This window comes from Protopterus annectens, chromosome 12.part0, assembly GCF_019279795.1.
Source record: "Protopterus annectens isolate FY-2018-M chromosome 12.part0, PAN1.0, whole genome shotgun sequence".
Lineage (NCBI taxonomy): Eukaryota > Metazoa > Chordata > Ceratodontiformes > Protopteridae > Protopterus > Protopterus annectens.
The window spans coordinates 1519786004-1519812909 of NC_056746.1; the positions used below are offsets into that span (position 1 = coordinate 1519786004).

At 41.0% G+C, this 26906-nt stretch overlaps 1 protein-coding gene across 1 annotated transcript in view; it reads left to right on the top strand.

The window, feature by feature from the left end:
- Positions 1-26906, top strand: part of UBE2O (ubiquitin conjugating enzyme E2 O) — a 1895179-nt gene that overhangs the window by 1652008 nt on the left and 216265 nt on the right. The gene's annotated exons all lie outside the window — the stretch shown is intronic.

Consider the following 26906-nt stretch of genomic DNA (forward strand, 5'->3'; position numbering starts at 1 on the left):
ATTATTCTTATGTCAAAGCTTCCAGGTGCTCTCAGTAGACATCATAATCTCTTTTGTTGCTCTAGTTATACGAAGGGCATGATTAGATCTTATTCTTTCATTCGAATAGGTGCCAGGCTATCATTCCTAGGAAAGTGGAGTTAAAGGATAGTAAGATATTGTCCTGGGGTGGGGGTGGGGTTAAGATTATTCCAGTTTAAACTTTTGAGGATATTGTTAAAAGTGACTGGGTCAAATTTAGATAAATTCCTGACTTGTTTGAAGTGATGTTTTATGAGAGAAGGGCTGACTCTGATTATGTAGGCTGGGAGGTGATCACTTGAGAGGGTACCAGCTGAATGGATGTTTGAAGGGTGAGAGGCTAGTATTCAGTCTAGAATAGCTCCATTAGTTTTGTTATTGAATCTGGTGGGAATGGTAATAAGCTGATTATAATGAAACAGGTTAATATTGATGGATGCAGTTTTTGAGGAAATAGTGGATCAATTAATATTTAAATCAATTAGGATTATAGTTTCGGGGAGGCCTAGGCTAATATTTCTTCTAGAATTATGATATTATTGCCAGGGGGTATGTAAAGGACTATAATACAGAGATTTTGGGAATTCTTAATATGTAGGAAGGAGACTAGAATCTCAGTATGTGGAAATTGTGGAATTTGGCCAGGGAAAGATGAAAAGTGTAAGGTATTTGGGAAAAAAAGGCAACGCCACCTTTCTTTATTAATTCTGTCTTTTCTTAGTACATTATAATTTGGCGGGAGAAATTTTGAGTCATTAATATGTGGTTTTTAACCATGGTTCAGTAATAGCAAGGATGTCTGTTTTATTTTGTGCTAGCCAGGCATGCAGGTCTGTGGTTTTATTGTGAATGCTTTGTAGGTTGATGGTGGTAATTTGAACTGATTTCTGACAGCTTGGGGGGGTTACTGGGATGGTGGAATTTATTGTAGAAGGACCAGGGTTTAGATGGATGTCCCCACATAGGAGTATGTGAGACAGTCTATGGATGATGCCAGATTTATGAGAAATGATAGTGTGTAGGACATGAGTAGTTTAAGGTTTGGATAGTATAGTTTGTGGTAAGGATATAAATCTTAGAGCAGTGTAGAGATGTCATACAATATAAGCTGGGATGAATGTTTGAGAAGTGACTAGTAGGGGTGAGCATAGAGCTAGTTTCAAAATTAGGTTTAGTGGGTATTGAAGTGGTGTTGAGTGTTGTGGATTGTAAAAGGATAACTAGTACTGTTATGGAGTAAAAGTAGAATAGTATATTAGTAATGGTGAGAGCCATATTAGGTGTTGGAGAAAGAATCTGAAGGTTACAAGGCAGGAAGAGGCAAGAGATGTGATGTCAGCTGGGAGCATGACCTAGTGGTTATAAATTGGAGAGCTGGTGTGGGTGGGAATTGGGGGTAGGGTAGTGGAGTGAAGATAGTCCGAGAGAGGCAAGGGCAAACACAAATCCAGAAAGGTCTAACTAAAAGCAAAAACAATCAAAAACACTAATGTAGTGCAAGTCTGTGCAGGAGCAAGGAAAGGCACAATAATAGTAATGGCAAAAGTCAATATAAAATATCTGAGTTACCAATTCATTTTGCATCTAAGTCATCCTGAAAATGCTTCTAGAGAGATTATGTTGGATTGCTCTAAGCAACAAATGCAGTGCAATGCTGCCACCTAGTGGCAAAAGGGAAATGCTTAAATATATGCCTATATGCAGGCCTCAGCTTCCAAAGAGAGCTGTCTTCCCGATGAAGTTCCTTTGTGGTTTTGGCCTACCCTGGTTCATCTTTCTTCCAGAGAGAACGGGCATCAGGATGTCGGGCATACCAAGGCCAAAGTGACTCTAAGAAAAGTACTGCTGCTGGGCCTTTGCCTAGTTCTACTGGCTCCCTTTCTCAGGGATACCAGCAAAACTTTGATTAGCTGAATATCTGATCTCCATAGTTAGGTCTAGACAAGCATCCAGGTAAAAGAAAAGGGATCCTACTTCTGAGGCTTTCCCAGATCCTTTTGAATCTGATGAGATTTCAGGCCTAGAGGGGTCTGGTTCTGAGGGATCCTTCCTCACTTTTGAGGATTCAGATTCACAAGTGAACCTGGCCTCTGCCCCCCTCCCCAAGAGGATATCACCTTTGGTGAGACCCGCCATGCTACAAGGGAACATAACCTGGATCTGCCATAGGACAAACCTCTTGGTATTCCACCCATTTTAGAGGTGGTTGAGGATGACTTCCAAGATTCTTCCTTGAATCCTGACTCTTTCCCCCAGCCCCTCGTAAACCAGACAAGTTTTATAGGGTACAGGACTTCAATAAGTACCTTTTCAAAAATCATTCTGCTGATCCAGAGGTGGTCACCCAGGGAACCAAAGGGGCTAGAGCAAGTTCTTGTAGAAACCCTTTGCCTATGGATAAAGAGAGCAGGGTCCTTGATAGATTTGGAAAAAATCTATATAAATCAGCCACCGTTACTTTGAGGGTTCTCAGCTGTCAGTTTCACAGGATTAATTATCAGTAAACCATTCTTGCTCAGCTTAAACAATTGAGTTCTCTTCACTGGAGGATGAAACCGCAGGACATTCCTTACACTATGGGTATGATGCTATGGAGGCTTCTAGCCGGGCAGCTGCCACTGTCTCTGTTAGAAGATGTGAGTGACATAGGGAACAATCTCTTTCTGGGCATGTTAAATCCAACTTTCTTGATGCTCCCCTTGACAAAGAATTCCTCTTTGGACCTAAAGCTGAGGCTATTCTTAAAAAGATGGAGAACAAAGCTAAGTCTATGCAGACTGTGAAAGACTTCTTCAAAGTTTAGCCTCCTTAGTAGGAATTTCCCCACTAAATACTGGTCCTTTCCCTCTCAACCTAGAGGCAGACAGAGAAAACCGCAGCAGGAACGGACTCGTAGGTAGCAGCAACAGCTGCAGAAACCCATACCCAGCTGAAACACCTGATGATCATAAGGATCATTTGCATATATCCCATGTGCCTCTGATACAACAGGTTTCGGAGGTCACTTATTGGAAGTTCTAGCTTTGCTGGAGTTTTCATCTTGTTTTTACGGATTGTTTTTTCAGTGACCTTCTCACTCATGAATTCAGAAAAAACAATGCATCTCAGCCAGAGAGTTTCTATGAGACGTGGGATACATGGCATCTTGTATCCTCATGGGTCTCCCTGGCCAGGCTGCATATGAGGAAACTCCAGTGGTACCTCAAAAATGTATAGTGCCAGCACTCTCAGCCCCTGATTACCAAGATACAGCAGATTCCTTGTCTCAGAGGAGTTTCTGTGGTGGGTACAGGTTTGTGCCTAAAATCAGGACCTTCCATTCATATTCACTCCCCAGGGCCAAACCCTCACTACAGATGCCTCAGAGACAGCCTGGGGGACCCACTTTCAACATCTCCAGTCCCATGGGAAGTGTGCGATTCAGTTCATGGACAGGGACATACACTGGAAAGAGGTTATGGCAGTGCAAAAAGGCCTGATAGCTTTCAAGGAAAAATGGGAGCCAGGGATCCTGTTAGTCAAAACAAACACTACCACAGTTATGTGGTACATAGAGGCAGAGGGACATCCATTCTTACCCTGTATGCTGCCTAGCGATGCAAGTTTGGGAAACTGCTCACTCTGGGGTTGCACCTCCTAGCACAGTACTTTCCAGGGGCTGAAAATGCTCTCTAAAGTCTGCTTGGAGTATGAAAGTACCTATGTGACCACTTCCCAGCAAAAATCCTAAACCTTCTCGACTTTGTTGAATTCTTGGGAAATGTACAAATGTTTTCCCATTATGTACTCTTATCAGTCCCTTATAGGGAAGGTTATATGTAAAGTTCAATCAAAACTTCTGCTTAGTGTCATCCTATTCTTTTACCTTTCCCCTCTCTGGTTATTTGCTCCCAAATACCTTGGTTCCTTTGCTAGTTTTCACCAGAATATTCCAGCCCCCTTTTGCCTGTTTTCTGTACCCCTACATGCAGTTATTCCTGTTGAATGTCTGCTATTTTATGAATATAGTATTCATAATGATGGTTATTCTCATTAAGGGCCTGCATCCAAAAATCTTACACTCTCCTTATTTATTGAGCTCCCTCCACATTCAAGGACTGTTAATTTGGATAGTGCTCGTCTTAAATTATCCCTGTGTTTGAACCGGGGATTGATTCCCCATAACCAAGGGAGATTGTGTCTGTGTGATACATTTTTCATCTGACAGTAGAAAGGATAACTTTTTACTGTATGTTTAATTCTTCTGCTTTGATAATTTATTCTTTGCTTGTATTTTTATGTTACTGCCTAATAAGTTACATTAGTACAACTAATTTTCTGTGCAGTTACCTTGTACGATTATATATTAAGGGTTTGGAGTTAGGTTAAGGAGCACTGTGTATGAGTGTGTATTAGGTTAAATGAAGGGAGCCTGAAGCACGAATCATCCTTTGCCTCTGCATTTAACATGCTTTTGCTATCACAGATTATTGAATGGTGGACAGTGGTAACTCCAGGTTCATTTTCTTACCAGGGCACAGTTGCTAGCTGGTGAGAAAAGTAGGACATGTGAAAAAAATATATACTAGTGCAGTATAGGGTACACGATACATAGTAACAACTAATCCATAATCTGCTGTTAAAAATAAAAAGCAATTTCCCCTATGAAAAAAGTGAATGCCAAAATCTGGAAATCTTTGCAGTCTTCACAGCACAGAAAAATTACTAATTGGTGATGCTCATGGATTATGATTTGGATGAAGTATTGTGCTGGTATGCTATAGTGTAACAAGTCAAGGATGTAGCTATCAATACAATAGCCTCAGTCGAAACAGAAAAAAATATCATTCCTCCACATTCAAGCATGGAAAGTCGGACATTTTTTGTCCTGTGCTGCATTGTAAGGAAAATATTTTATTAGACAAATACAGCACATTTTTCCAAAATTCATTATAAAACACCTCTGTTCCTGCTGTAGACACTGGTGAATAGCAAAATACTTTAAATGTCTGTTGAAAGTTCTTTAAAGTCAAAGCAAGAGTGGTCAGTTAACAGCTCCTGAATTACAATGATAGTTTTGGCACCTTAGGAAGAATGTGGGAGAGGGTCTGTCAACACTTGGATTGAAAATCATAAGCCTTAAAACATGCAGTTCAGCTAGTTTATGTTGTAGTGCATTTCCAACTATTGTTATAGTTGAGCAGTGCTCTGAAAACTCAAATCAGAGTAATTTGAGCAAAAAATGAAGATAGATTACAGAAGCCTGCGACTTAGTTCACTGCAGCCATCCTATTTATAGGGAAGTTTAAAAAAAATGATTGCCTTATACCTAGCATGACCTGTGTAAAGGGGACTTGAAGTGGATTCACCGGAGGGAGGTGGGTCACGTTACAGTGGTAGGTCCATTGAGATATAATCATAAACCACTTAATTCTGATGCATGTAAAATAGAGCACAAAAATATAATGACTTAACTGAGACAGTAACAACCATTATTTATTTGTTTATATTTTTGTTGATGGGTTTAGTCCCACTGTGCCATTGAGGAGAACCAAAGTGATTTCCTTCTATTCTATTCTACTGTTGCAGTATTCCTAACATGGGGATTCCCTGCCAAGGGCGACCCAGTGTCTGGCCACTATACCAAAGCCTTTTACTGCTTGCAAGTATGTGGGACATTGCTCTTGTGGTCCCCACGTATGTAGGGTGCAAGTCTGACGTCTAAACTCCATCTTTGATAGTCCATATGCTCCCCCAAGTTGTTTGCTGCTGTATCAGGCCATTTCAGATAAGTAGCAAAGATAGAAACAATATGTTGGTCACACACGGCTTTAAAACCTTTTAATACTTGAAAGAAGTGAGCGCTTTCACGGATACAATCCGCTTCGTCAGATTAGTAAAAAATACATGCAAGAACTCATTCATAAAGACACTCCAATTAAGAATGCACCAATCAAAAGCAAATCATTGATTCAAAATCACATATTTAAAGATACATGGTTTAAAAACACATATATATATATGTATATATATATTTTTTTATATTAAAAACTATATATCAAATATTAAGCCTCATTAAAATGTTTAAAAAAGTATATAAAAATATATATCAAAGATGTATATATGAATATAGGTGTATATAGGAAATGGAGCTTAATGTTTCAACAGTCTGATCCTTAAAAAAGGTTTTAAGGACACCATACTTTTTAAGGCTAGAGGTTTATCAGCTTGTAGCTGAATGATCCATTTCTGTTCAATAGCCTCTGTACTGTTCTTAAGGTCTCCCCCCCCCCTCTTACTCTCTGAGACAGTTTCCAAAATAAAAAACTTAAACTTATGGGCAGGACCTTTACTTGTATGCATGGCTAATGCATTATTTTCTTTAACATTCCTGATATCTCTAAGATGTTCCAACACCCTATCTTTAAAGGGACGATTGGTCTTCCCTGTATAGAAGGCATAACACTTTGTGCAGAAACAAAAGTATGCCACATTGTTGGTGCGGCAATCAGCATAAAACATAACCTCAATCTTAAATCCTAGATGGGGGTGTGTGAACTGTCCCCCAGAGAAAATCGAAGGACAGGCCATGCCTCTCCTACAGGTACAAGTAACCCAATCTGTCAGAGTATACTTACGATCATCTATTGGCCTGTAACATAAATGATTTCTCAGATATCTGTTTTTCTCGAATGAAAAAAGAGGTGTATCACTTATCTTACCATCTAGTTCTTTAACCATAGAGAGAATACCCCAATTATTCATAACAATATCACAGACTTACTTGTACATTGCTAGCAAAAGTTAGTGGCATTGTAAGAGCTCTTTCTGCCCCATCTTGTATAGTATGGTGGGTGTATTCCTTGTCACCAACCGATGAGGGAACTACTGCATGTCTATCATCATAATAGAGTCTGCATCTACCTGTCCTCTCAGTCCAGGCTATACCAATCTGTCTGTCTGTCTTCTTCTTTATAGCCCCTCTCCATAAACTCTTTAAAGACAGATAAAGCTTCTTGTAGGAGCTCATTGTTGTTGTGGAGGTGCATGATACCAAAGATCTGCCCTTTCAGTACATTACATTTGGTATGTTTAGGGTGCATACTCCCATTTTGCAAAACATTATTCTTCCTGACTGGCTTACTATTTAAAGAAGTTGTAATTGTGTTAACTGCATCTCTAGTAACCTTGACCTCTAAAAACTCTATCTGTACTAGAATATTTACATGTAAACTTAAGAAAATATGTTGCATTATTAAGGTAGCACAAAAATTTAGTTAAGTCAAGTTCAGTACCATGCCACAAGAAAAAAATATCATCAACAAATCTTTTGTACCACTTTATGGAGTCACTGAAGATATTACCAGACAGGACAAAGTTCATCTCCCATTGTACCAATGAAAGGTTAGCATAGCTATTGGCACAAGCCCTGCCCATAGCCACGCCAACCTTTTGTATAAAATACTGCTTGAACATAGACATTATTATCTAAAATAATCTCCAATAACTCACAAAGGAGTCTAACCTTACTAGAGCACATATTCTTGCTAGTCAGTAAATCGCAAATATTTTCTATGTCCCAAACATTAGGAATTACAGTGAAAAGTGACTATATCAAGAGTTACAAACCAGTAGGGGCCATCTATCCATTGTATATGCATATATAGATCTTTTAAAAAATCTTTTGTATCTTTAAGCACAGTGGTACAGTCATTCAAAATAGAATAAAAGTTTTTTTCTACAAAGATAGAAAGGAATTCAGTTACCCAGCCCCTACCAGACACAATTGGGCGCATAGGGGGATTAGACAAGTTTTTGTGCACTTTCTGTAGCCCATATATTATGGGAATAATAGGTGACTCAACTTTAAAATATTCAAAAAGGGGTTCTGATATCAGCCCTGTAACAAGTAAGTCAAAAACAAAAAAACTGTGGTTTATCAATCACAACAGTAACTGTCTGTAAAGGTATACACTCATAGGTATTACTATCCTGCAAAAGGTTCAACATACCGGTTATGTACAAATCTCTATCTAGAGAACGATACCAGCTCCCTTGTCATCAGGGCATATTTCAGTACATGTCATATTTTTAAGATCATAAAGAGCCTGTTGTTCAGCTACAGTTAGGTTATAAAACTTATAGCGCTGTTATCTTCAGTTTATCTCTAATTTGTTTCTCACATACATTAATGAACAATCACTGCATTCACAGATGGAATATATACACTAGGTTTCTTAAAAGTATTATGTTCACAAGAGTCTCCCTGAAACATAGCTGTAAGGGTTAAAGTTCTTCCAAACAATTTCAAATCTTTTAAAGCATCAACAAGATCCACTCCATGCGCTGGAACAAAACTCAACCCTCTATGTAAAAGAAACAAATGTATTTCAGTTAAAGGGTGGGAAGAAATATTAAAAACTAGACCTGTTTGGCCCTCTTTCCAGTTCTTCTGTGTTAACCTACACTGCGTGGGCGTCGTGGTCTTCCATTGATAATCCAGCTCCTGGACCTCCCTTTGATGGGGAGTAGATTCTGCAACAAAAGAATTGCCTTGCACTGAGCAAGAGGCAGCCGCCCCTTGTTCTGTATCATCCCGGCCAGTTCTAAGTAATGGAACTTGCTTCTGTTTAACAGCTGGTAGAACTTCATTCCCTGATATTTCCATTTCTCTATTCTCAGTGCACTTCTTAGCACTCGATGTAGTGGCTTGTAACTTATCAAATGTCATTGGTAGTTTAACCAGTGTAATAGAAGCATCCTCGACCAGTAATGGCACAGCTATTGCGGGAGAAGGGGTGGATACTCCAATCGCTCTGTTCATAGCGCCATGGCCCCACCCATTTCCTGATGGCTTTTGAGTACTATCTGTATTATGTACCTCTCTGGCCCAAGAAAACACATTCCCTGCCCGGAAATCATTCTGGTCTCTCTATTTTATTAGCTTTAGTAGATAAGAGCCTTTTCTCATACATAGATATGCTGTCATGTAAATTATCAAGTTTACCGCCATACACATTAATACTATAATTATCATAGATGTCATTTTGCAGACAAAATATATCACTTAGTAGATCATTCTCCTCAGGCTGAAAGTCTTCTATAAGCAGCCGCATATACTTAGCGCTGCACTCTAAATTAATCATCTGCCAACACCTAAGTAGTTCTAGGTATGTATGCCCATAACTAGGCATGGTCAGTACACAGAGCCCTCTAGGTACAATATTAAGCTTCAGAGAAGCTTCTAAGTCAAAGCGCTGCCACTGCAGACGATTATATTTATACAGTTTGTTTTCCAGCATTCAGAAATCTCTCAAAAAGTTGCCATAATGATTGTTATCAACTAAAATCTCCGAATCTTGTTTTGAATGTATGTCCTCGGCTAACAGAGGATTTTTTTTGCAGATTCAAAAGCGATTCCAACCGTTCGGTCATCCTCTTAGTATTCAGAACTGTAAGAAATTGTGCATTCACAGTAGAAGCCTTGGCTTGCTGGATTAAATCCATTCCTTCATCCATGCTTGGTGAGGGATAAAAATAATAATATAAGTGCAGTGCATAGAATATTATCCCAAACACCAAATCAAGTAACCAACAATAGAAAATGTATAAGTACCAAAGATAGAAACAATATGTTGGTCACACACGGCTGTAAAACCTTTTAATACTTGAAAGAAGTGAGTGCTTTCACGGATACAATCTGCTTCATCAGACTAGTAAAAAATATATGCAAGAACTCATTCATAAAGACACTGCAATTAAGAATGCACCAATCAAAAGCAAATCATTGATTCAAAATCACATTTAAAGATACATGATGTTTAAAAAAATATATATATACTTTTTTAATATTAAAACCTATATATCAAATATTATTAAGCCTCCTATTAAAATGTATAAAAAAGTATATATGACATATGTGAAGAAGCCTTTGGTTGTCTCTAGTAGTTGTGGCCAATTTGGACTCTTAAGTTGGCTTTAGAGGATTTCTCTAGTGCTCTTATTTTCTTGTTCAGGCTAAGGAGAGGTTGCTTCCAATTGAGCACCTGCTCCTTTTTGGTCCTAGACAGCAATTTTTTCCTTTTGGAAACACCAAACACAGTGCAAAAACTCTAAAACCAAAAAGATGGCTCACACCGGGTATAGATAAAGATGTTTATTCAAGTGTACAGGTAGTGCTTGTAAGTGCTTTCGTCCCAAAAATAAACAGTGTAGTGGAACTTCATCAGACAAGCTCAAATGAAAGCAAAATCATTTAAATAGTGAAATGCACAGTATGTCATTTCCTCATGTGTGTTTAAAGAGAAATGGTAACTAAAAACACATTTTAAAATTAAAACAGTTGGACACAATAAAAAACTATGAAGAATGATAAAATAAATCGCCTAATTTTTTCAAAAACAGCGTCCTCTTAAAAGCATCCTACAAATAACTACCTAATAAGAATGCCCTATAAAAAATGTATATATCATGTACAAATATATATTGTACGAGTGGTATATCATATAAAAAGTGTGCATTATGTAAGATATAAAAGGTCAGTGGGTCAACTCTAAAAGATAACAGCAATATGCTACACAATAATATGTGGATTCATGATTTTAAAAAAATTTGGGGTCTATTTATCCAAGGCTTTCAGTTTCAGTAGGCTAGTAATGGATAGACATTCATTCAAGCCTGGCTAATGGGTGGAATCTAACCGAATCTGCCAACATAATTCTGCTTTTTCTAAAAGGTAGGGCCATGCACCCCCTCTTAATGGGGGAGAAGTAGTATCCAAAACTATAAAGTTGAACGACAATTTAGTATATAGATGTATTTAATTGGTGCTTTTTTTTTATTTCTGAAGAAGTCTCTATTGGAAATGAAAGCGCTAAAATGGATTATTAAAGTACTTGCATTTTATTTCTGTGTGTTTTCGTCAGTACATGTTTTTTTAAAACTTCAGTGGTTCAGTGCAAGGTTTTGGCTATTTTTTTGTTTTAGTATGCTGGTTTATATGTTTAGCCAAGGCATTTACCTCACAATGATCTCTAATATTTTGAAGGTGTTCCCCAATTCTATTTTTTTTTTTTAAATTGAATTTTGTTAAATTCCATTTCATATACATCAACAAAAACAAAACACAAGAAAGATGCAGATTAACATGAGTGTTCTTACAGAGGATAACATACAAAAAAAACAATTCTTATCTACAATATGTACAAAGTGCTGCTTTGGGCTAAACCCCTAGACAAAATAATTGAATTATATTTAAAATATCAAGTAGAAACTTCACTAAAGCTAGATAATATTGTCTATGATTACAATTTCATAATTTTAGTTAAAAGAAGATAAATGTAAATGAATTGTTCTGAGCCACACACCAAAAAGGCAAAGTGAGAGGGGAAGGAAAAATTGCCTAGAACACATAATAGGAATGTGTTTTGGAGGTAACCACCATCAGTACAGAAAAAAAAAGATTTTTAATTATCAGACAAAAGTTCAAATAGAGTATTCCAGAACTTCTGAAAATAGGTGCGTTTCTTGGGACTTATTAAAAGTTTTTGTGAGGTTATGTATGTAGTCGCCATGATCTTCTTCGTGTTTCACTGTTGCAGTCATTACATTTGGGTTATCTGATTGCAGTAGCCCTCAGTTGGCCTGATTAACAAATTCTTGGGTCCTGCGTCGGTTGCTGTCCCTTCTTCCATGACGTCAGGAGTATAAAACATGCAGCCAATGCCATTACATCAGTCTTTTTGCCATGCGGTGCCTGAAGCAGAAGTTCACAAGTGCCAGCCAGCCTACTCCTGAAATTTTCGTTTTCGAGTTTCAGAACCGAAGTCTTCAACTAAAGCTAAGTACCCCGTTGGGGAAACCTTTTCTTGCTCCTTACCGAAGTCAGTAATAGTTAGTAATTGCATTACTTGTGGAAAGCAAATACCTCACAAAGATTTTTATTTGTACTGTATTCCTTGCCTAGGCCCTGACCACGGCGTAATTTGCTGTCGTTTTTGTGCTTTAATCAGCGCACTATCCATCATCTGTATATTTTCACCTCTGAAAATTTTGGTTCTCAGTTTAATTATCCAGAAATGTTAGCCAATCTGACTACCGGGATTCTGAAAAAACACAAAGATAAAGACAGAGACAGGCCGCCGAGGTCCAAAGCTGCCAATGACTCTTCTAAGCCAGTCGCCAGTTCGCCGGTACTCAGTGAGGCACTTTCGCAGCCCATGATACCCACTACTTCTGACTCGCAGGCCTCTACTGAGACCCATTCAGAGTCCGGTATGCCGCGAGATGCTTCAACTGTGGAACTTGCGAATGTCTCTACCTTGGATGGGTCCGGTGCCGCAGTGCAGGCACCGGCTTTTGAGGGTGCATTCAGGCGTACAGACTTGCATATTAAACCGATGCCCCCTTCATTTTGGCCAACATCTCGAACCATGCCTAAGAAACAGATGCCCAGGCCGCATGCTCCGGCCTCTATGCCTAAAAAACAAATAAGAATGGCTGAAGATCTTATAACTCTAATCAGGGGAAGTTAACCTCCCCCTTCTAAGAGACCTAGGACTGAAGTTGTTTTTGAATCTTCTGACCAGGATTCTGATTTTTCTGATCTGGATTTGCCCTTATCTACTTATGAAGATTCTGATTCAGAGGACTCTATTCCCTCTGCTTCCTCTCCAGAGGATTTTTCTTTTGGTGAGACCTTACATACTCTAAGGGAGCATTTCCACTGGGAAAGCCAGGATTTTTCTGATTCAAAAAAGAGGCTTAGGGATTTCTTACTCCTGCCACAGCATATATACATTGTTGATGATGCCTTTTCATAATCTAGTTTGGCCCCTGATTCTTTGCCTCCTGCTTCCAGAAAACCTGACCGATATTACAGGGTTCCTGATTCACACAAGTTCCTTTTTAAAAATCTTGTTGCGGATCCAGAGACTATTTCACAAAGACCCAAGGGCTTTAAGGCTTCTACTGCAAAAAATCCTACTCCCTCTGATAGAGACTCTAGGGCACTGGATAGATGGGGTAAGAAGGTTTACACTTCTGCAGCCTTGGCCATTAGGGCTTTAAACTGCCAATTTCATATGTTAAAGTATCAACAACATGTTATTGGATTGCTTAAACAGAAATTATGTTGATTGCTGACTGTGCTGAAAATAAAGAATTACAGGATTTAATGCATTCTGCTGAACAAGTTGGAAAACATACTTTGCAATGTGAATTTGATTCATTAGAGACCACTTGCAGGGCTGCTATTACTGGGTCTGTGCTCAGAAGGCATGCTTAGCTTAAGGAGCAATCTTTGCCTGATCATGTTAAAGCAAAATTGTTGGATGCTCCCTTAAATTAGGACCGCCTGTTTGGCAACAAGGCTGAGGAAGCTCTTAAGATGGAAGATAAAGCTAAATCTATGCAAACTGTTAAAGATGTCTTACAAGTTCAGCCTCCTAGATTTAGTAGGCACTGGCCCTCTAAAAATTGGTCCTTTCCAGCCTCTTCCAGGTCTTCTCAAGCCAAACCCAGACACAGCAGAAACCCCAGGTTTCAGTCCCAAGGGAGACACAAGACTAAGCAGTGGGGGGTTTCCGCACCCAAATCTGGGAGTAGTAAGATTCCGCCCTATGGAAAACTGTCTCAATGACTTGCTTTGAAAACTTCCAAGCACTTCCCAACTGAATGCTCCTTTAGGTGGAAAGATTGGTCTGCGGGCCAAAAACTGGGAACTCATTACCCAGGACAAATGGGTGTTAGTGTCCCAAGGATACAAATTTCACTTCCACACGTTACCAACACCAAGTGGGTGGCTAGATCTACCCCCAAATCAGTGGGCAGAGGCCCAAAATCAAATACTCTCTCTCTCAAACGCGGGGGCTATTCAGTTGGTACCAGAAGAGGAAAAGGGACAAGGTTTCTATTCAAGATTTTTCCTGTTACCCAGAAAAGGCAATATATGGCATCCTATCCTGGACCTTTCTACTCTAAACACCTTTCTGGTGATTCCAAAATTCAAAATGCTGACTTCACCAGCTGCTTCCTATGCTAGGCAAAAATGCATGGTTGGCAACACTAGACTTAAAAGAAGCATACCTCCACATCCCTATCAGGGAGTCTTGCAGAAGATACCTACGCTTCAAAGCAGCCTACATGCACTATCAGTTCTCTGAACTGCCCTTTGGCTTATCTACTGTGCCCTGGGTATTCACAAAGTGCCTAGCTCCAGTCATTGCATTTTGCAGGCAAATACATATTCAAATATGCCCATACCTGGACGATTGTCTAATTCAGGCAGAAAGCTGGAACATTCTTTTGAATCATCTGGCCTTTGTTCAAAGCATACTGACTTGTCTGGGGTTCACCATAAATGAAAAGAAATCACATCTGGTACCTTGTCAACAAATTGTATTTCTGGGAGCAAGCTTGAATACAACTTCCCAGATGGCTTTCCTCATGCTAGAGAAACAGATTCATTTGACACCCTACTTCAAACAAGTGGTCACAAAAACCCAGCTGTCTGCAAGGCAAATACTGCAAGCCTTGGGGTTCATGGCCACCTGCATTCTTCTAATTCCATATGCAAGGCTGCATATGAGGAAACTACAGTGGCATCCCAAAAGCCTATGGTGTCAACATTCACAGGATCTAGAAGCAAGGATTCCTATCATACCTTGCCTACGCCTAGAGTTCCTTTGGTGGACACAGGCCTGCCACCAAAACAGGGGACTACCATTCACATTTACCCCCTGCCGCCCAAATATTAACAGACTCATCACACTATGCATGGGGGGCTCACCTGGCAGGGAACTGCATTCAGGGCAAATGGAACCCAAGTCAAATGTACCTGCACATAAATCAAAAGGAAATGTTAGCTGTACAGAATGCTCTGACAGTTTTCAAGGACTACATTCTTCCAGCACAACTAATGGTAAAGACTGACAACACCACTGTCATGTGGTACATAAGCAGGGGGGTACACATTCTTAACCACCTCTGCAGACTAGCCATGGCATTGTGGAACACAGCCTTGAGCTACCAAGTGAATCTACAAGCTCAATTCCTGCTAGGAAAACTAAATACACTGGCAAACGGACTAAGCAGAAACCTCATGGACCCTCACGAGTGGAAACTGGAAGCAAGGATTTTCAACATTTTGACAAGCAAATGGGGGAGTCCAGGTATAGACCTTTTTGCCTCCCCCCAGAACCATCAACTGGACAAATTTTGCACAACGATTCCCCACAAGCTAGCTTGGAAAGTGGATGCTCTATCCTTCAGCTGGAAAATCCTATCAGTTTATGCCTTTCCTCCTCTGCCTCTGCTCTCCAAGGTGTACTACTAAAGATCAAACAGGACAAGCCAAGGACGATTTTAACTGCACCAGACTGGCTTTGCCAACAGTGGTACCCACTCCTGCGCATTGTCAGGCTTGGCTCCATGGCACCTGCCTCAGACTCCCTTCCCTGTTGTTTCAGCAGGAGAACCAGATTCTGCACCCTCAGCTGCAAACCCTGAACCTAGCAGCCTGGCTAATTACCTAATCTGTCCTTTACCATCCCTCAGTAAATCCGTGATGGATATGATTTTAGAGGCAAGGAGGCCTAGTACTAGAAAATCTTATGCTGCAAAATGGAAAACATTTTGTGCCTGGAACCAATCTCCAGGAATAAACGCAGCAGTGCCCAGTTTACCTCAGATTCTACAATACTTGACCGAGATGCTTCATAAGGGCTTGTCCTTTTCCTCCATCAAAATTCATGCGTCAGCCATTTCAGCTCGTTATAGCACAGAGCCTCCCCTCTTCTCTCACCCACTACTCAAGCAGTTCCTCAGAGGGACCAAAATTTTAAGGCCACCCAGGAGAGCTCCAACTCCAGCCTGGGATCTTAACTTTGTTTTGGAGAAACTCACTCTTCCTCCTTTCGAGCCAGCTGCTACTGCAGATTTAAAATTTCTTTCCTGGAAAACAGCTTTCCTTTTAGCAATCACTTCTGCAAGAAGGGTATCTGAATTAGACCCTTATGGCAGTGGAACCTTTCACACCTTTCATGCGGACAGGGTGTTCATCAGAACCAATCCCTCCTTCATGCCCAAGGTGGTATCCAATGTGGCTCTTAATCAGTCCATTCATTTGCCTACCTTCTTTCCTAACCCACAGAACAAAGGGGGACGGATACTGCACTCTTTAGATGTGCACAGACAGCTTAGATTCTACTTGGACAGGACTAAACCTCAAAGGAAATCTGAACAACTGCTGGTGGCATTTGGTGCAGGGGCAGAGGGGAAAGCTATTTCAAAACAAACCATTTCAAAATGGATAGGCAACTGCATTCATTGCTGCTATATGCACCATGGAAAACCTATCCCACAGGGCATCAGACCCCATTCAACCAGGGCTGAATCTACCTCTACAGCCTTTCTCGGGGACATCCCTACTAAGGACATCCTAGAAGCTGCTGCCTGGAGTACTGAGCATACTTTCACCAAGCATTATCATTTGCCAATTTTCTGTAAATCCAGAGCTGGTTTTGCCACTGCAGTCTTGCAGGGCCTTATAGCTGGTCCTAATTCTATTTAAATTCCTCCTCCCAACCTTAGCTTTGGGAATCTACTCAAATGTAATGACTGCAACAGTGAAACATGAAGAACATAGTACAGTTGTGTACACTTGCCATAAATGTAGATGTTTGAGTGTATTCACTGTTGCAGTCCTGGTTAACCTCCCTCCAGCCCCCTTTCTTCTTTTGGCTATACCTCTACTCTCACTTACTATGCTCAAAAAGCTTTTTGGTGTATTTGCTTTTTTGTTGGAGGTATATCCTTGTATTTATAGATTTAATTGCTTCCCATTAGGAGGGCACCTGACATCTGGGGCAAGAAAAACTGATGTAATGGCATCGGCTGCATGTTATATACCCCTGACAACCTGATGTCATGGAAGAAGGGACAGCAACCGACACAGGACCCAAGACTTTGTTAATCAGGCCGACTGAGGGCTACTGCAAGTAGATAACCCAAATGTAATGACTGCAACAGTGAATACACTCGAACATCTACATTTATGGTAAGTGTACACAACTGTACTTTACTGAAGCCACTCCATGACATCTTAGTACGATCTACCCAATGTATGGTAATGTATAGTTTGACTAGTGAACATAGAGATGTTCTTCGTGTTTCACTGTTGCAGTCATTACATTTGGGTAATCTGCTGGCAGGTTGCCCTCAGTTTCCCTGATTAACAAAGTCTTGGGTCCTGAGTTGGTTGCTGTCCCTTCTTCCATGACATCAGGTTGTCAGGGGTATAAAACATGCAGCCGACGCCATTGCATCAGTCTTTCTTGCCGCGCGGTGCCAGAAGCAGTTCGCAAATGCCGGTCGGCCGACTCCTGAAATTTTCCTTTTCGAGTTTCAGAACCGAAGTCTTCAACTAAAAATCTGAGTACCCCGTTGGGGAAACTTTTTCTTGCTCCTTACCCCAATGTCAGTAAAAGTTGATAATTGTATTACTTGTGGGAAGCAAATACCTCATAAGGATTTTCATTTGTGCTGCATTCTTTGCCTAGGCCCTGACCATGACATACCTTGCTGTCAGTTTTGTGCTTTAATTAATCAGCACACTATTCGTCGTCAGTAAATTTTTGCTTCTAAATATTTCGGTTCTCAATTTTAATTATCCAGAAATGACGATGGTTAGCCATTCGACTACCAGAATACCGAAAAAATGCAAAGAAAAAGACAGAGGCCGTTGAGATCCAAAACTGCCGGCGACTCTTCTAAGCCAGTTGCCAGTTCACCGGTACTCAGTGAGGTGCTTTTGCAGCCCCTGATACCTGCTACTTCTGATTCGCAGGCCTCTACTGAGACCCATTCGGAGTCCGGTATGCCAAGAGATGCTTCACCTATGGAACCCGCGAATGTCTCTACCTTGGATGGGCCCGGAGCCGCTGTGCAGGCACCGGCTTCTGAGGGTGTATTCAGGCCTACAGATTTGTATATTAAACAGACACCACCTTCAATTTTACTGTCAAAATTTCGATCTATGCCTAAAAAAATGATGCCTAGGCTGCATGTTCAGGCCCCTATGTCTAAAAAACAAATGATCAAAATGGCTGAAGATTTAATTACTCTAATCAGGGGTAATCAATCCCCCCCCCCTTTTAAGAGGCCTAGGGCTGAACTTGACTATGAATCTTCTGAACAGGACTGTGTTTCTTCTGACTCTTCCAATGAACAGGATTTGTCCATACCTACTTATGAGGACTCTGATGCAGAGGATTCCATTCCTTCTGCCTCTCCCCCTGAGGATTTTTCCTTGGGGAAACTTTACATACCTTAAGGGAGCATTTCCACTGGGAAAGTCAGGATTTTTCTGAATCCAAAAAGAAGCTTAGGGATTTCCTCCTCCTTCCTCAGCATAGGCCTTTGGCTCTACCTCCTGTGCTAGACATTGTTGATGTGTTTTCAGAATCCAGTATGGCTCCTGATTCCCTGCCTCCGCCCCCTTGTAAACCGGACTGATACTACAGGGTTCCTAACTCCCACAAATTCCTTTTCAAAAATCCTGTTGCGGACCCTGAAATCATTTCTCAGGGGCCCAAGGGCATTAAGGCTTCCACTGCTAAGAATCCAACCCCTTCTGATAGAGACTCCAGGGCACTGTATAGATGGGGTAAAAAGTTTTATACTTCTGCAATCTTGGCAATCAGGGCTTTAAACTGTCAGTTCCATTTGCGAAAATATCAACAGCATATCACGGGGACTGCTTAAACAGAAAATTATGTTGATTTCTGACTGTGTGGAAAATAAGGATTTACAGGGTTTATTGCATTCAGCTGAACAGGTTGGAAAACATACTTTGCAGTGTGGTTTTGATTCCTTGGAGACCTCTTGCAGGGCTGCTGTTACTGGGTCTGTGCTTAGAAGGCATGCTTGGCTTAAGGAACAATCTCTGCCTGATCACGTTAAAGCAAAATTGTTAGATGCTCCTTTGCAGCAGAACTGTCTGTTTGGCAATAAGGCTGAAGAAGTTCTAAAAAAGATGGAAGATAAAGCTAAATCTAACTGTGAATGATTTCTTACAAGTACAACATCCAGAATTTAGTAGGCAACTGGCCTACTAAAAACTGGTCCTTTCCAGTTCCTTCCAGAGCCACTCAAGCCAAACCCAGACATTCCAAAAGCACCAGGTTTCAGTCCCAAGGGACTTTCAGAACTAAGCAATGGGGGGGGGGGGTGCCTCTGCTTCCAAATCTGGAAACAACAAAACACCACCCTATGGTAAACTGTCTCCATGACTTTCTTTTACAATTACCAAGCACTTACCGTTTAGCCGCCCCTTTGGGGGGAAAACTGACTCTTCATGCAAAAAACTGGCAACCCAGGACAAATGGGTTTTAAATATAGTGTCCCAGGGACACAGATTTAATTTCCACATGTTGCCAACGCCAGACAGATGGCCAGACCTGCCCCCAAATCAGTGGGCAGAGGCTCGGAAACAAGTACTTTCCCTCCTAAACCTGGGGGCAATTCAGCTAGTACCAGAGGAGGAAAAGGGACAAGGTTTCTATTCCAAACTTTTCCTGGTACCCAGAAAAGACAAATCATGGTGTCCAATTCTGGACCTGCCTACTTTAAACACCTTTCTGGACATTCCAAAATTCAAGATGCTGACTCTTCACCAGTTGCTTCCTGTTACTAGGCAAATATGCCTGGTTGGCAACTCTAGATTTAAGAGGCTTACCTGCATATCCCAATCAGGGAATCTTGCAGAAGATACCTCCACTTCAAAGCAGGCTACATACATTATCAGTTCTCTGTTCTGCCCTTTGGCTTATCTACTGCGCCCAGGGTATTTACAAAATGCCTGGCTCCAGTAATTGCATTTTGAAGGCAAAGAAATATTCAAATATATCCATACCTGGACGATTGTTTAATTCAGGCAGAAAGCAAGGACATTCTTCTGAAACATCTGGCGTTTGTAAAAAGAATTGTAACTTGTCTAGGGTACACCAAAAACAAAAAGAAATCACAACTGGTACCCTCTCAAAAAATTACATTCCTGGGTGTAAGCTTGAGTACAACTGCCCAGATATCTTTCCTTACACCAGAAAAGCAAATTCATTTGGTGACTTGCTTCAAACAGGTGGCCACAAAAACCCTGCTGTCTGCAAGACAAATACTGCAAGCCTTGGGGTCCATGGCCTCCTGCATTCTTCTAATCCCATATGCAAGACTGCGTATGAGGAAACTTCAGTGGTACTTAAAAAGTTTATGGAGTCAGCATTGTCACAGCCTGGAAACAATGATTCCCTATCATACCTTGCCTGCAACTAGAGTTCCTATGGTGGGCAGAGGCCTGCCACCAAAACAAGGGACTGCCATTCACACCACCCCCTGCCACCCAAACCCTAACTACAGGTGCATCAGACTATGCCTGGGGGGCTCATCTGGCAGGGAAGTGCATTCAGGGCAAATGGAGCCCAATTCAAATGCACCTTCATATCAATCAAAAAGAAATGCTAGCTGTACAGAATGCACTGACAGCCTACAAGGACTACCTTCATCCAGGACAACTAGTGGTAAAGACGACAACACCACAGTTATGTGGTACATAAACAAGCAGGGGGAGGTACACAGTCCTACCCCCGCTGCAGACTAGCCATGGCATTGTGGAACACGGCCTTGAGTTATCAAGTACAACTACAAGCTCAATTCCTGCCGGGAAAGATGAATATTTTGGCAGACGAACTAAGCAGAAATCTCATGGACCCACATGAATGGAAACTGGAACCACGGATTTTCAGCATGTTAACACGCAAATGGGGGAGCCAAGACATAGATCTTTTTGCCTCACCCCAGAACTTACCAGTTGGACAAATTTTGCACAAGAACTCCTCACAAAAAAACCTGGAAAGTGGATGCTCTGCCCTTCAGCTGGGAAAACCTATCAGTCTATGCCTCCCCCCCCCGCCTCTGCTCTCCAATGTCCTATTAAAAGTCAAACAGGATAAACTAAAAATGATTGATTGCTCCAGACTGGCCTCGCCAACACTGGTACCCACTCCTACGCCGTCTGTCACAAATTTCTCCATGGCAAGTGCCTTAGACACCTTCCTTACTGGCTCAGCAGAACCATCAAGTTCTACACCCTAGGCTGCAAACATTGAATTTTACAGCTTGGCTAATCACTTAAATTTCTCCTTGGCCATCCCTCAGTAAACCTGTGATGGATGTCATTTTGGAGGTGAGAAGACCTAGTACTAGAAAATATTATGCTGACAAATGGAAAGGATTCTGTGCCTGGAATAAATCTCAAGGAATGAGCACAGCAGTGCCCAATTTTCCTCAGATTTTGCAATACTTAACTGAGATGCTTCACAGGGGCCTGTCCTTTTCCTCCATAAAAATCCATGCCCCAGCCATTTCAGCTCATTACAGCACAGAACCACCCCTCTTCTCTCATCAGCTAAAGCAGTATCTCAGAGGGGCCAGAAACTTGAGGCCAGCCAGGAGAGCTCCAACCCTTGCCTGGGACCTTAACTTTGTATTGGAGAATCTCACTGTACCTCATTTCAAGCCAGCTGCTACTGCAGACTTAAAATTTCTTTCCTGGAAAACAGCCTTCCTTTTAGCAATCACTTCAGCTAGAAGGATATCTGAGTTATAGGCCCTTATGGCAGTGGAGCCTTTCATCATCTTTCATGCGGACAGGGTGTCACTCAGGACCAACCCATCATTCATGCCCAAGGTGGTATCCAGTGTGGCTCTTAATCAGTCCATTCATTTGCCAACTTTCTTTCCCAATCCACAGAACAAGGGGAAGCGGATTCTGCATTCATTGGATGTGCACAGACAACTTAGATTCTACTTGGACAGGACTAAATCTCGAAGAAAATCTGAACAACTACTGGTAGCATTTGCTGCAGGGGGAGATGGGAAGGCTATTTCAAAGCAAACCATTTCAAAATGGTTAAGCCATTGTATTCATTTCTGTTATAAGCACCATGGAAAACCTATCCCCCAGGGGATCAGCTCTCATTCCACGAGGGCTGCATCTACTTCAACAGCCTTTCTTAGAGGTGTTCCTTCTAGTGATATTCTAGAAGCTGCTACCTGGAGTTCAGTTCATATTCTCATCAAGCATTATCACTTACCAATTTTCTCTAAATCCAGAGCTGGCTTTGCCACTGCTGTTTTGCAGGGCCTTATAGCTGGTCCTAATGCTGTATAAATCCATCCTCCCAACCATAGCTTTGGGAATCTACTCACATGTAATGACTGCAACAGTGAAACGCGAAGAACATAGTACAGTTGTGTACACTTACCATAAATGTAGATGTTTGAGTGTATTCATTGTTGCAGTCCTGGTTACCCTCCCACCAGCCCCCTGTTTTTTCTCTTACTATACCTCTACTTACTTTTGCTATGTTTAAAGGCCTTTTTCGTGTATTTGCTTTTGTTTGGAGGTATATTTTTGTGCGTTTAATATTATATATTTTTATATTTTGCTCCCTATTTGGGGGGCACCTGACATCTGGGGCAAGAAAATCTGATGTAATGGCATCTGCTGCATGTTTTATACCCCTGACGACCTGACGTTATGGAATAAGGGACAGCAACCGACGCAGGACCCAAGTCTTTGTTAATCAGGCCGACTGAGGGCAACCTGCCAGCAGATTACCCAAATGTAATGACTGCAACAGTGAATACACTCGAACATCTACATTTATGGTAAGTGTACACAACTACACTTTATTAGAATGTGAAATGTAAATTTCGAAGAATTATTATTTGGGATATGTAAAAGTGCCATCTCCCATGAGAGAGTTGATTTATGGTATCCCATTTTATCTAATTTCACCTTGTGGGAGCACCAAATTCGGTGGGAGTATCTACAAAACCATAGAATATGTATAATGTCTGCTTGAGGGTAGGAACAGCAAGGGCATGCAGTTGAAATATTCGGGTTAAATTTGTTTAAACGGACAGGCGTGAAGTATAGATTATTGGTGATCATGAATTAGGTGTAAATAAGTTTCTTGAAAGGGGAAAAAGAAAGAGTAGATTTAATAGCTGATAATTTCTGTTCTTCTGATAAGTTTGATCCTTGCTGGTTCCAATAGTCTGCAAATAAGACATCTTGATGGATTGTTGCATTGATATACGTGTATGTTAGGGATAACATACTGTTGTTAGTTCATAAAGTTTCCATTAGTTTAGAGACCTGATTAAGGTCTACTTCTTTTATAATGTGAGCATATGGCAGAGAGGGGCAGTAAGTTCCCTTAACTGGCCCAGAATTATGATATATTTTTAGACAAATTTAGGGTATCTTGTAATTTTGTGAGTGATAAATCCATAAACTTATGGATATCCCATACGGTATATTCTTTGATTTGAGGGTAATGGGATAAATTGATCATATTTCTATTCAGCATGAGATTAGGGTTTAGATGAATAGGCTGTAAAAGGAGGAGCGCTTTTTCCAATTTAACTAGTTCCTGAAAATATTTTTTTCTTTAGGATATGGTGCAGTTTTAATTTCTTAAGCACTTTAGGGTTAAGGTTGTTGTTTAAGACGTGGTTAAACCACAGATTAACCCATAGAGGGGGGGGGGGGCAATTCTATTTTTGAGTTTCCGCTCCGTTTTCCCTATATAAAAGTACGGGTAAAACTCACAAACAGCACAATAGACTACTTTATCAGAATTGCAACAGAGCTTGTCCTTTATCTTCAATCTCATACTATTAATAGTGATTTCATTCACCTCAGGTATACAAGAACAAATTTTGCAAGAACCACATTTATACATATAGCCTGACCTCTGTAGTTTATCCTGGTCTTCCAAAAGGGACTTGCTATTGTGCCCTTTTCGAAAAACACAGGTAGGCCTATCACCTAGAATATCTTTCAGGTCTGTTTCACTTGTCAGTAATTTCCAATTCTTCTCCAAAATGTGTTTGATATAGTATGCATCAACAGAAAAGGTAGTGAGCAAACAAGATCTGAACGAATTGCCTACCTTTTCCCTCACTGGACCAGGTGATTGTAAAGTTGGGTCAGCTGGACTAGTGATGGTGATATTGGAAAAGGATGGGTTCCAACAGTGGAATTCTGCATTCAAGAGAGGGGTCTTTAAACACACGAGGAAATGATTTGCTGTGTATTTCACTATTTAAATGATTCTGCTTTCATTTTAGCTTGTCTGATGAAGTTCCACTACAAAGTTTATTTTTGGGATGAAAGCTCTTACAAGCACTAATTGTATACTTGAATATAAATTTCTTTATTTATATCTGGTGTGAGCCGTCTTTTTGGTTTTGGAATTTTTTCCTTTTGTTATGTAGTTTATTTATTGCAGATGTCCACCAGACAGGTTGACTTTTCCTTGCGGAGGATGATTTTGTCCTGTCAGTATTCCTGATTCCATGCATCTATATAAATGCTTGTATAGTACGCCGGTGTAGATTTGGACATTGGTGCCAGTTCCTACAGTGGGGGAGGGGTTTTGAAGCTGTTTATACCATCCCTCAGGTGGTTGTAATCAGCTTTGGAGAAGTTTTTTTGTTTGACCCTAGCTAGAGGGGGGTCAGGGGAGATGGTGACTACAAAAGTGACCACTTTATGGTCGGATCTTACCAGGGAGAATGATACTGTAGGGGTGCTACAGTGGTTACTCATGCTGGTTAATAAGTCCAAGATATTATCAACTCTTGTGGGGGTATCAGCTAGCTGTTCCAAGGGATTTGCATTGATAAAATCGAGGAGTCTCTGGGCATTTGTGTTCTGGCATGAGTAGTTTTTCCAGACTATGGTTGGGTAATTAGTGTCAGCCAGGATCAGGGTAAAAGGTTGAATCTTGATAGATTTGAAGAGGTCCAGCTAGGTGGAGTGGGCATCTTGTCAAATTTGGGGGCCTGTAGCTAGGTACAATTTGAATAGGGGTCTTGTCAATGGTTAACTGCACCTGGAGTGTCTCCTGTGCATCATACTGTTTGACCAGCCTGGAGGTGTGTGTGTCTTTAATATATATTGAAACTCTACCTCCTTTGGCTTTGCTGCCCACATTTTGGGGTCTGCAGGTATGATAGGATGAGTAACCAGGTAAGGCAAAGATGCTGTCTGCAGCTTTGAACTAGGTTTATGTGACTGCACACATGTCAGCATCTTTCTGGGTTACGAATGCTTGCAATGAGTGCAGTTTCATGTTTAGTCTCCTAGCATTTAGCAGCATGACCTGTAATTTGCAATCTTATGTCAGTCTTCACCCAGTTTTTGACAGTGGGTTCGGTTCCGAACCTCTGAACCGCCTCGGCCATATCTTCCAGCTCGTGCTCTCCAAACTCTCAAGTCAGTCACTACCTATAATGCTCTTCACAGAGATTATCTCAGATCTCATTTGCTGCTTTGTAGACCAGATGCATTAGCGTCCTTCTCTCGAGCCTTGGTTATTTCAGTGAGTACTTCTTAATTTTCCTTAATTATTGTTCTTCCTTCTTTATTTCTTAATAGAATTTTATGTCTATTTCCTCTCATGCTATCTACCCGCTCCTCTTAGCTTTGAGTTATCCTCCTTCTGCCCTTTTTTTTTCCTTTCCTACCATTGGTAGAACTTAAGTACTGTTGCTGGTACGTCTTGCTATTACCTTTAGGTATCCTACTTACCAATTGCTGGTATTCTTTTTCTGTAATTTCCTTCCTTTCTTTCTGTAGTTAAGATGGAATCAAGGATTTTTTTCCTCCTGTGTCGCGCAACTGTAGTTTTCTTTGCTTACAATGGCCGATCAAAAGCTAACTTCGGTTGCTAAGTCCAGTAAAGGCATCTCAAGATTTAAGAGGTGTCAACAATGTGAAGATAAGATACCTAATTCGGACAACCACTCTTTGTGTATATGGTTTGGGGAAAATCCACTTACAAGAGGACTATTCAATCTGTCTCAGGTTCTCCACACACAGGACTTCTTAAAACCAACTTTGAAGAGGCCTGATCTGAGCCAAGACCTGAAACTAGCACTTCTTCCTCATCTTCCTCTGCTTCAAGGAAAAGGGCTTCTTCAGTTCCAAGGTCTTCAGAACCAACAAAGAAATTACCTGAATCATCCTGTGTACTGAAGAGTTCCTCAGCAACAGAGGATTTACCGGCATTGAAACCCAAGCTCCCCTCTGAACTGAAAACGTCTGTTCCTGTGAAGAAGTGCAAGAGGAAGCACCTGGACTCCCTGGAAGAATCCTTCACAAAAGATACTGATTTTGATAAAGGGGAAGTTTCCCCCAGGTCACCCCCTGATGATGATTTCTTTGGGGAAATCTTGAAACAGATGGGTGGCTGGTCTTCCATTCAACCTTCGTTTGAGGAATCAGTACAACTGGAGGCTTTTCGTGCCCAGCTCTTTATTTCGTGGATCTCTCCGACCGCTGATGACCCCGTTAAACTGATAGCTCAGTGAGTGTGGAAGATGCCTGACTCCATAGAGCCAATCCCCAAGAGACCTGACTGGATATTGTCAGCACCTAAAGATGAACCAATTTGGTCTAAAGGGATTCATGTTGACATGGTGATAGCTGCCGCCACCAAAAAAAAACTTGCTGAAGAGAGTCTGACTATCCATCCTCCTAACAAGGAGTCTAGGACGTTGGATAGATTTAGGAAACGTAATTGTGCTTCAATGACCTTCATGCTAAGGTCCATGAATTATATGGCACACTTTGCCAGATTACAGAGAGATTTGATTAAAGAACTTTCAAATACTTTCTCAGGAACAGTAGCTGAAGAGGTCTGTGACGAGGTTTCCTTGCAGCTTACAACTCTTGATGCTATTTCCAACTTGTACATGAGGCTCCTTGCCCATGCAGCCGAAGGGACGACCAGAGCAAGCAGGTTCAGGCATAGCTATTAGAAGCATTCCTGTTT